This window comes from Dysidea avara, chromosome 4 (assembly GCF_963678975.1).
Source record: "Dysidea avara chromosome 4, odDysAvar1.4, whole genome shotgun sequence".
Lineage (NCBI taxonomy): Eukaryota > Metazoa > Porifera > Demospongiae > Dictyoceratida > Dysideidae > Dysidea > Dysidea avara.
The window spans coordinates 46,923,421-46,935,065 of record NC_089275.1 but is presented as its reverse complement, the minus strand read 5'-3'; the positions used below and the strand labels follow the sequence as shown (position 1 = coordinate 46,935,065).

Sequence of the window (11,645 nt, the reverse complement as noted above, 5' to 3'; positions counted from 1 at the left end):
TTTGCGTTTTAATTTTCTGCGAATCCTTCAGTATAATAATATTATGGGCGCTTATACTTGTAATACTAATTGCTGATTAGCTGCTTGTGACTGTAGATGAACCATCTGTGGTGCTATGCGTGACTCATTAGGCTTGTTTTCATTCGGATGAGTCCACGACCTTTAATGGAAATAATTGCTGCGCGTTTATTAAGATCAATGTTGCTGTCATCGGCGACGAGAGGAACTGATCTCATCTGTGACTAAGGATGTGAGGTATGGAGTTACCTTTTCAGTTGTAAATGTGACAACTTGTAAACTGCACGTATTTCACTTTTCATCACTGGGTGCCAATACGCTCGGTGACAGCATTATTGAATATAATGCTGTCCGCTGTTACTGGGAGTATAATTCGGCTGAGTATAATTATTTAGTTGCATGAATCAAGTAGTGTTTTATTTAGTTGTTTATTAATACTTTACAGGACTGTAATGCACCTATCAATGTAATTCCCGACTACCACTGATACGGGCTGAGGGTAGGGGATGGTGGGGGAATTGATCGCTAAATTTCTCCGACATAGTGGGGATCTATCTTCACTAAAGAAATTCATTCAGACAGCAAAGGTGTGTGCTTTCAGTTTAATTAGGAAGGAGTGTCTCGGGTGCTAGTTACTACGTTCGTACTAGAATCCACTTGAACTAACTCATCACTAGACCAACGCCATACAACCGTACAAATCCCCTTCTAGCCCCGGTATTCCCGGGGGTTACAAGTTGAGACTTGGTCGTGGTTTGCATTGCCAGTACGTCCCTAGTAGGTGGGGAATTGTAATTTTCAGTGATGCAAATCCCCACCTCCCCCACCTCAGCCCATATTAGTGGTAGTCGGGGATTACATTGATAGGTGCATAACAGATCAATACACAAAATTAAACTAATAAAATAGCTTGTTGTAATATTCATATGAATCTCAGCAGGCCACAATTTGAGTGCTCTTGTCAGACTGGTACTTTTTATTTAGTCAAATTTCCCAACCAAACGATATAATATGGACTTGCCTGCAAAGATGAAATTCTGAGATCATTTCAACTTGTCAACTAGCTACACACAAGGGTAGTTCTAGAAATTTGCTGCCTGGTCTCCCAACTCAAAGGTAGAGCAACTTGTTAAGCTTGATTGTCAGTTGTGCATTATTGGTTGAATGCTTTTAATTCACCCTCAAGGAATTTTAATATTGGTAACTTAGATCAAGATACTCTAGTAGAGCAGTCAATATTAAATTACTCTGATAGAATCATCAACATTATAGAGAGGCAACAGGGATAATTGAAGAATTTTATTTACTATAGAGTCATCGGTATAATTTATTTTATAGCAGGTACAGTGGAACCTCTCTTATCCAGGTAGTCTGGTATACTGTCCTTATCTCAGAAATATCCGTAACTAGCTAATAATAAAGCTAACTGTTCTGCAATGTTACTATTGCTACTATACATTTTAGTGGGTAGAAGGGGAAGTCACTACATAGCATTCGTGGTCACTCCCCTGGGTTGTAAATTTTTTATCACCTAGCAACCAAGTGGTAGTTAGAATCAACAAGCCATCTAACATGTAAACATCTTATTTTCAGTAGACTACAGGCCACATGCATGTGACTAATTTGGACTGTCTGGGCCTGGATAAAAGAGGTCCAGATAAGGGAGGTTATTTCACAGGTCCCTTAGTCCTGTAGAGCAATGTGTGAGTCAGAGGCTGTACAGTTGAATTACAAAGCGCAAAATGATTCCAGTTTGTGTCAATGAACGCCTATCTACTGTATCAGTGTGAAAAATTTAAAGCGAATGAGAACGTTTGTAGCTATATACAGTAGTTTGAGGCAGGCAAGTTGTAGTAGCAACTAGTGATGTGCGATATGTGATATATATCGAAATATCGTGATAATTTTTTTATATCGTGATACGATATAGAATCTTTATATCGCGATATAAGCCGAAGTATAGATTTTAGTTATAATTAGAGAAAACTGTACCCAAGATGTCATTGTACACTGTAATATTTTTTGATAAAAGAACTTGTAATGTTGTATGCTAGTGATGTACCATGTTGTATTGTACTTCTAGTACATTAGTACTACAAGTGTCATCGGCGTAAGTACATGTACACAAGCTGAGTGATGAGTTTGTATATCGTGATATATATTGTATCGTGATAATTGTGTGTAATAATCGTGATATGAAAATATCCTATATCGCACACCACTAGTAGCAACATTGGTAAGTCAGTTGTACCTCGCTCTCACAGAGGCTCCAACTCTCATGCCTTAGGTGTGATTCTCATAATTTGGCCTTCAATCACGCCCAACATTCTCATGCATAAAATTGATGCTCACTCCCAGAATTTTCTATTGCTGACTATGCTTCACTGAAGGCTCCCTGAGGCTAAAAAAGGTTGCGGCATGTGCAAGGATTTCAGCAGTCACGTGGTGATCTCTCGTTAAAACTTTAGTTTGGTGGTCAGAGTTCTCAATGGCGGTTGACTGGTTCCACAACTGAGGAGAGTTGTATAAGGACAGCAAACAGTGTACTGGAACTTTGAAAGGTCACTGGGAATCCAGGCGGTTGGTTGCTACAAGATAGCTACAACCTGTGTGGACATGGTTAGAAGCTAGATAGTTGAGCTGGTAAGACATCTTGTAGAAGTGTGTACTCCAGCTGATCACATGAGCGTCATGTTTGTAATAGAAATTGTAATGAATTGCCACAGTTGTAATGTACAGTAGCACACAAACACATACACACACACCAGCTATTAATATTTTACACTTTTAGCTAGTAATACAAAGCTTCTCAATGATGTAAATATGTGCAAACACTTTCAAATATAACTAGTACAAGGAGGCCATGCTATTATGTCATGAAATCCTGAAGTACTGGTTATAATTTAACTTTGTTGAATTGCATGCTTGGACTACATCTCCACTGTTCACCTTTATGAAAAATCTCACTCCCTAGAAAGATCCAAGGTTGGAGCCTCTGCTCTCACTCAGCTATCATGTTATTCTGCTGCACGATACTGCAAAAGATGTAGACTCTACATTTCTGGGGCATATTGATACTGTGTGTTAAATTTTATTTGGGCCTGTGGAAGCATTTTTGGCATGTTTTTCCCAGTAATGAAGATACAAGCCTTCATATAGCTAAAGAAAGTAATAATGGCCCAATAAAACATCTTCACAAACATTAGCTTTAAAAATAAGACCTATTTTCATTCTGTAGTTACTTGTGTTGAAATTATAAGAATCCAGCTTCAGTAATTTGTGAGTCTGGCTGAGGAGTATTTTGGGAAATCATCACTATTGTGGACCACAGTACCACACTCCCAAGAACAGATGTTGTTTTGCAGTGTTGTATTACTACCACAACATAGTTGTTGAAACTCTACAACACATTTTGTAATTTGTGGAGGTTTTTACTCCCATACATTAAAAATATACACCTTAACCTTAACTGGTATACGGAAAATGGCTGTGTGTGGTTACTAAGCACAGCTATGTATAATTTCAGTCTTGGAATATGGTGGTGGACCTGGACCATGTTGTCCAAGTGGACCAACTAGCTATGCAAATACAAATTGCTTAGCTTTTACAACAAAAATTAATGCGACCTTAGTCATCTATCATTTGCACATTTACAAGGTTTTATATAGGGGGGTAGTGCATCATAACCTGAGATTATGTCTAATCATTTTTGGGTACCTGAGAAAGCACCAGAAGCAGTTTGTCAAACATTTCTTGGAGAAGAATACCCACACAGATCTGCAGAGGAGGTATGACACTCTTTAAGTGTCTTCAATAAGAATTTGTGTTAATTGTATAATTATTTTTGACTTTTAAACTACTGCTGCTTAGCCTAGGTTTACTGGATTGTGGAGACCTTGAATACAATTGCTTTCTTTACCTTTTCAAACATACTTTCTTTAAACAGGTTGGTAGGATCAGGAATCCTATAGACCTTCTTCAACACTTGTATTGTAAAGCTTTAATAAATAAAATTGACAGTGCTGATCTCTTCCATTGTTGCCATTTCATGCAGTAAGCTCTTTATCACTTGATGACGTCTCCAATTTCCTGGGGTTCAGCGAGGTCAACCAGTTTTTATTGAAACCCTTCTAAAGTAGCTTTATTACTCTGTACAAATCCTATGAGCTCACATGAGTGTGTTGTACATCTTCTGGTTCACTTATATGTCAATGAAAGTATGAAATTTTTATAAACAGTTCATATTTAATTAATACTTGGAAAGTACTGCTTCTACCTTTTGCTACCCTGTCAGTACTCAGCAGCAGGCTGCTACAATTTTCAAAGTCAATGGCAATAAATCATCACAGTTTTTTTCCAGTTTTAAGAGTCAACAATTTGTAAACACCTCAGAACATGAGACATATTGAGTGTAAATCAACAGCTGTAATTTCAAACAGCTATAGTGTATTTTTTTACATCTGTACAGCAAACTGAAAAACACACATGTGCATTGTGTGATGTCACTAAAGTCTAGCCTCACTATATTATGTTTTTTTGTTTTCTTTCCTTTTTAGTTGTCTCCTGGTATACACTCACAAACTTGATGTGGACATTCTGACAAATCACAAAAGAAACCCAAAACAGTACGTTTCTGAGCTCTGACTGTGGATCATCGATAGCGAGTTGATGAGCAACTGCATACTAGGTAGACCTACATATGAAGCAAATACAGTGGAGTAGAATCCTACACTGACACTGCACCATTTAGTAATATGCTTAATTCTTTGTTCCACTACTTGAGAAACTTTGGCAGTGGTGAAATTGATTGTCACCAAAGATCTGCTGTAGTGATTTCAATGGTTGCATACTTCATACTATTTAATTAATAAAAGGTTAAACATGTTAATGTTTAATATCAGTACAAAATACATAAGTACTGTACACATGTGTAACTCAGTAGCTGCCAAGCACAGATAAGATGTGCTTTATTACAAAAGGCCACCTAAGAATAGATGTAGGGGTGCTTGAACACTTTCTTTTTACTGTGTAGTAACTACAATAGGAAGGTACTGCTATAGAAGCTACAGGTGCACTTGTATTTTATAAACACTAATATCTTTTAAAAATTAATGTGCTTGTGCCAATTATGTTGGCATGATTGTATATTAACAGGCTAGCAAAAGCATCAAGTATTATGCCAGCAAATAATACAAGATTTTAAAGCAATGTGAATGTAAGAAATACGTGCAGCAAAACATGAACACACTATGCATAATGCTGCATTTGATATCAAATGCACAGTACTCTTATTTTTACAGTTTTTGGCTGATTTTATATACTCTAATAGAGCAGTCGCTTACTCTAATACAGCAGTCACAATTCTAATAAAACAGTCAGCTCTCAAGCACATTATTTAATTGCATGTGATAAGGCATTTAGAATGTAACAATATCCTCTCAACCAATCAGTTTGGTTTCCACCAAAAACATTCTGCTGATCTTCAACTACTATTAACTGTCCATGACTTAGCATCCAGTTTAAATGACAAAGCACAAACTGATTGCATACTGCTGGATTTCAGCAAGGCATTCGACAAGGTTTCCCACAAACTCTTACTGTTAAAGTTAAGGTACTATGGAATTACCAGAGAGACAATTAACTGTATTTGGTCTTTTTTAGCCAACCGTAAATAGTAAGTTTTTTGTGATGGTTCTATTTCAGAAGCTGTCAACGTTACCAGTGGAGTACCTCAGTGCTCTGTATTGGGCCCCTTACTGTTCTTGTTTTTATAAATGACTTTCCCAGCTGTATTAAATCTACTTGTCACCTAATTTGCAGATGACTGTCTGTTGTAACGTATTAAGACATGTACAGATAGGTATCTTTGGAATAAGAAGGCCAATAGCTAGCTAGCATTCACAGTACATTAGTCATCTTGCATACCGTGCGCAAGGAAATTTTGACATAGAAAAATTTAACAAAATTCACGAATCAATTAAATTCATCAAACTTAAGTTCGTCAAATGTCTTTAAAAATACAGGTTTTGTTTGATTTCGACTACATTTTATTCATCAAATCTGCTGAAATGTGAATTCGTCAAATTTTTCTTGCATCAAAATTTCCTTGCGTATGGTACAGCAGTGTAGGTAAAGTACACAAAGTGATGCATACACATTTTTAAGTTGACATATAGAAGTGTAAAAACAAAATACAAGAATGGGGTATGGTATCAATGAGACAGCAACTCATTTACAGCCATATACATATAGTGCATTTTTGAGCTAGGTTTTGAATATATGTTAGGTGGTTATTCACTTGGGTCAGTCAAGCCCATGAAACAACTAATTTAAGGGTGCTCTGTACAGTTCGTACAAAGCTTCCCAAGACATAGTCTGTTTTGCACTAAAAGAAATATTATGGTCACTTAATTAGTCTGTGACATGTTGACACATTTTAGTACCCATAAATTAGGTATCTCATAGCAACAAGCGCACGCATCTTGCTATTCTACACCCTCTCACTTAAATTAGAACTACTCCATCATTTTTAATCCAATGGACATGAAATTTTCACACAAGCTACTTTAGCAATTTTTCCAAAGAGCGTTTGCCATTTTTAAATAGCAAGTTCAGATGATGAATAACATGGAAGTAAAGAAAAGGATTTCTGGGAGTGTCAACCCAAAAGATAAATATGTGATGAATGAGAAGCTAAAAGACAAAAATAAAAATGCACAATGGTTTGTGCTGTTTAGCATGGTGTATCATAAAAGTATCAAGGCTCTAGTGTGTAAACTGTAGGACTAGTTCTAGTATAAAGGGAAAAACTGTAACTCATGTTCTAAAGCAAATTTAGCAGTTGGGTTTGGACTAAACTGTGTACTAGTGTTAGCATATATCCAGTAAAAAAGTACAGAACATTTGCTAAAACCATTTGTAAGTTATAGAACAAATTAAATTTCATGGGAAGCCATATAAGCGGACTGTACAGAGCACCCCAAGAGCAGTATAAACCAAGATTTGAACTGTACTAGATCCCTTCTTCTCCCTACCCAATTGGTCTGGCCACACAAGGCAACCCAACATACACCACGCATGCACAAATTAAAGTATGTAGCTGTCATTGTGCACAAATCCTGTATGCTATAGAGTCTCTAGACCCTCGTTCACGTGAGAGTCTGTCTCTGCCAGACTGAGCTCTGTCACTGGAATATTGAAAAGCGAAAAACGTGCAGTGTACATGCTGTCACATTTACAGCTTTAGAGGCTAACCCCATGCCTCTTATGCTCACAGATGAGTTCTTTCCTCTCAGTCCAACTCGTCGCCAACACAGCAACATTAACCTTAACAGATGCGCAGCATTAAAGGAGGTCCGAATGCCTAATGAGTCACGTAGTACCACAGATGATTCATCTACAGTCGCAAGCAGCTAATCAGCAATTATTAGTATTGTACGCGCCTATAATGAAAGGATCCGCAGAAAATTAAAACGCGAAAGCAGCTGAGTTGCTGAATATCGTCGATGTTTAGCAAATGTCATCAATGTTTAGCAAATGTCGTCGATATTTAGCTAAATGTCGTCGATGTTTAGCAAATGTTGTCGATGTTTAGTAAATGTCGTCGATGTTTAGCAAATGTCGTCGATGTTTAGCAAATGTCGTCGATGTTTAGTAAATATCGACGATATTTGGTTTAGATCTCAATTTTTGGGTTTTTGAGACAAATGGCACCCCATAAGTGTGCACTAGCTATGACGCCCGGCCGGTGTCACAGTGATATGTGTTTCCCCGAGTTTCGTGTTTCCCCGCACACATATCACTAGGGATCCGTGTTTCCCCGCACACATATCACTAGGGATGCGTGTTTCCCCGACAAAGGCGCTAGTGATATATGTTTCCCTTCCAGTTTCTCAGTTTTTATAGCTACCACGCGCCGACACCGGCACCCGCGTTTAAATTCTGCTGCTGATATACTACGAGTCAACTAGCTAGCTACTGCTACTCTATAGCACGCGTCACAGTACTAACTACTGCTGCTAGTACTATAATATAGCTACTGCTACTATACTGTTACTAAACTGCAGTCATTGCTTACTGCCTCTACTGCTACTAGCTATAGCTATAGATCTACTATATACACTCATGCTATTTTATAGCTACTACCTACTGCTTATACTGCTAGATGCTGATATTGCTACTGTTACACTAGCTATACATGCTTGCTGTTAATGTAGTTGCTACTGTTGCTATACTGCTTGCTACTACAGGTGTTTTGTGTATAGCTGAAACCGAATTTAAATTATACATTTTACATTCTAGATGAAGCAATTTAACTTTTTACTTTTATTTTACAGCGTACAGCATGAAGATCTGATAGCTACTAGTGCGGCTGCAGCCTTTGAGCTAAAACATGTAGACTTTGACATACTTATAACACAGCCAATAAGATGAACAGAAAATGGGCCAAAGAAAGGAAAATCACTCCTATCCCAGGATTCAAACTGCAGGCTACCCAATGTCTAGTCAAGCACCACACTTAGTCTCCTCCGTATTTGGTTAATTCTCTGTTTCTTGGCACACAAAATAGGACTCATCTACCCTGCTACATGTTATATGCTGCATGTCTGTGAATCTATAAGCTACAATAGAATGCATTGTGCTACCAATAAAGATAAGCAGTTGGTCTTAATTCAGTGCAATTCTAAGAGCTGCACTGCATATTATATCTCTTGTATGCATCAGTCGTGTACATTGAGCTAATACTTGTGTGCATGCATGCATGCTAAATTCATATTGTTCAAGTATATAGTTTTTAGCTATATACTTTAGAAATTTTCACTGCATGGACATGCAGGGTTTGCACTACTTGAGAGATTTTATACCTGAGAGATCTCAGATTTTTGCTTTACAGATTTTCCGGTCAGTTATGTACTTTCAAAGTCACTTTACTGTACAGATATGAATCCATTGCAAGATATCTGCATGGACAAGAAAATATTATGTGTAGAGCATGCAGGAAATGAAAGTTTAAGCCATCCATACTATTGTGATTGGGTATGCCAGCATAATGTGAGTGTTGGATTTAACTACGTTGTTCTTGTTTTCTCTTCACGGGTGAAATGTGACAAATGGACACACATACTATTTGGAAATGGCCGAAGCCAAATTCTGTATACTGTATATAGAATTACATCAAACTATTTGCAGAAAACATTAGACAGTATAGTAGCTAACTTAATTTTTATTATTGTATGTGTGTTAGTTCTCCACTTCCAATCCACACATTTGTCTTCACTTCAGTACTAGTAGCAACAAGTAGTAGCAAGTATAGTATAGTTGTACTAGCAAGTGTTAGCTATAGTAGCACCAAGCAAAGTATAGCAGCGAATAGTAGCTGGTAGTATAGTGGCAAGTAGTATAGCTATAGTGGTAGCAGAAAGGATAGGAGCACTATAGCTATAGCAGTAGCAACAACTATAGTCTAAGTATAGCAGCAAAAGGAGCTCAGATCCTGCATACAGTAGCTGGCGCAGCTATAGTAGACAACTAGTATAGCAGCAGGAAAAGGGGCAGCAGTGGCTAGTAGCAGTAGTAAAAGCAGCAAAGCAAAAATAGTATACTTACATGCACTCATAGCCGGAATATACTATCTATGATGCACTTCGAAACTGAAAGTCAGGGAAATACGCATCCCTAGGGATATGTGTGCGGGGAACGCTTTACCTGGGGAACATAATACCCGGGGAAACATATATCACTGTGACTTGTAGATTGCTAGCCAGTTAGTGATATGTGTGCGGGGAAACACGGATCCCTAGTGATATGTGTGCGGGGAACACAAAACGCGGGGAAACTCATATCACTGTGACACCGGTACCGTTTTACTCCACACAACTACACAAGACTGATGTATTGCTGTATGTAGAGATATAAATGGATGAGGGATATTGATAAAGGTGAATATACTGGAGCTATACATGTGTTTTTGGATCTGGCTAAGGCCTTTGATAGCTACACCGGTTGATCATACAATTCTAAGTTGAAGTGTCATGGTTTTCAGAGAGCATCTTATGCCTTGTTATGTGACTAGCTATCTCTCAAATCGGCAAGAATGACTTGTGTTTAATAGTAATTTGTCTGATTGGGGCACTGTTATGACTGGTGTGCCTCAGGGATACTGTTTGCTTTGTATATTAATGATTTGCCTTCAGTTGTTGATTGCTCACTATAGATTTCTGATGATGTTATGCCTTCTGTGTACACCCTCCAGTGCCTAACTGGTAAAGTAGATAATTATAGCAATAACAGCTAGCTCTAACCTAAGGCACAGGTACAATCTGATCTGAATAAAGTGGTTCAATAGATAAGTAGTTCTCGTTTATGTCTTAATGTTGTACTGCTATGCTTATAGGAAGCCGATAAAGGATTTCAGGTAAAAGTTTTTAATGTTTCAATTGGGGATACAGCTTTGAACCAAGTTGACTCTGTTCGGTATCTGGGTGTTATAATTGACTCTACTTTATCGTGCACATGGTCTTTACACATTACTTTCTAGAGCTAGTATTATTATTATAGCTTTAAAGTGATTCATCCATCTTGTGTTATGGAACATTGGCACCTACAATACTTTGTCTGCTTTATTATAGTTTTTGTCTTACCATTGTTTGACTATTGTGATGCTGTGTGGTGCCCCACTACAGCTACGTTTACTGCAATGCTTGAAAGAGTACACAGTAAATTTGTTAAAATATTACCATCATCTTATCATTGCAAGTTTTCTTTTACTTTGATGGAACGCCATCGCAGGATTCATACAGCTGTACAGATCTTTAAATCTATTCATCGAAAATCACCTTCGTATCTTCATAACATCTTCTGCTACTCAAATATAAATAGAGTGGCTAAGCAAAAAATTGTTCACTTTTTGATAAAAGCGCCAAACTTGGTACAACATTTGCTTAATTTATACTATTTCATATTATATACGGTACCATTAAAATTACCAATCATATCACGCTCAAAGAGCCTGAAAAGTAAAACCAATAGAAAATGTATTAGAAAACCATAAAAGTGCTCTGAGCTGGCTCTATAGTGAATATACCGAAACTTTGTGTCTGAATAGACAAGCAAGGGATGATCATATCCAAAAGCTGATTAAGGGAGGTGTCTATCCAGGTCATTAGCTTGCCATGTTAAGAAGCAAGGAGGGTCACGGTATATGAAGCCGTAGATGTGCAATATATTATTATTTCTATTGGATTTTTAACACTGAAATATTGGCTCCATTAGAAGTGTTTTAAACACTTGTTCTATACCTTACTCAACTTTCACAGAAAATTTGGTGCTTTTATCACAAAGTGAACAATTTCACCAAAATTTGTTGCTTAGCATTGATATATTGAAGGATCTTTATTGGTTTTGCCCCTAGCTAAGAAAATAAAATTTCATTGGGACCACCTAATGGAATCTTAACATTTCATGGAGAGAGGGGCAAAACAGTGGTGCAATAGTGGAGGGTCTTGAAAATTATTAATATGATTACTGACCAGTCAGTCTAGCTGGTGTGGTCAGAGTAATTTGAGTTGATCTGGCCACACGAGAGTATTCAGGGCCTCTCAGTGGAGTGACACTCACAGAGCATACTG

General features: G+C 37.6%; 1 long non-coding RNA gene across 1 annotated transcript; it reads left to right on the top strand.

Annotated features, from left to right (window-relative positions):
- The first annotated feature begins 67 nt into the window (after positions 1-67).
- LOC136252484 (uncharacterized) lies at positions 68-4,996 on the top strand. Its single transcript, XR_010699587.1, has 2 exons — positions 68-255; positions 4,575-4,996. It is a non-coding gene; the product is annotated as an uncharacterized lncRNA (long non-coding RNA).
- Positions 4,997-11,645: the final 6,649 nt, after the last annotated feature.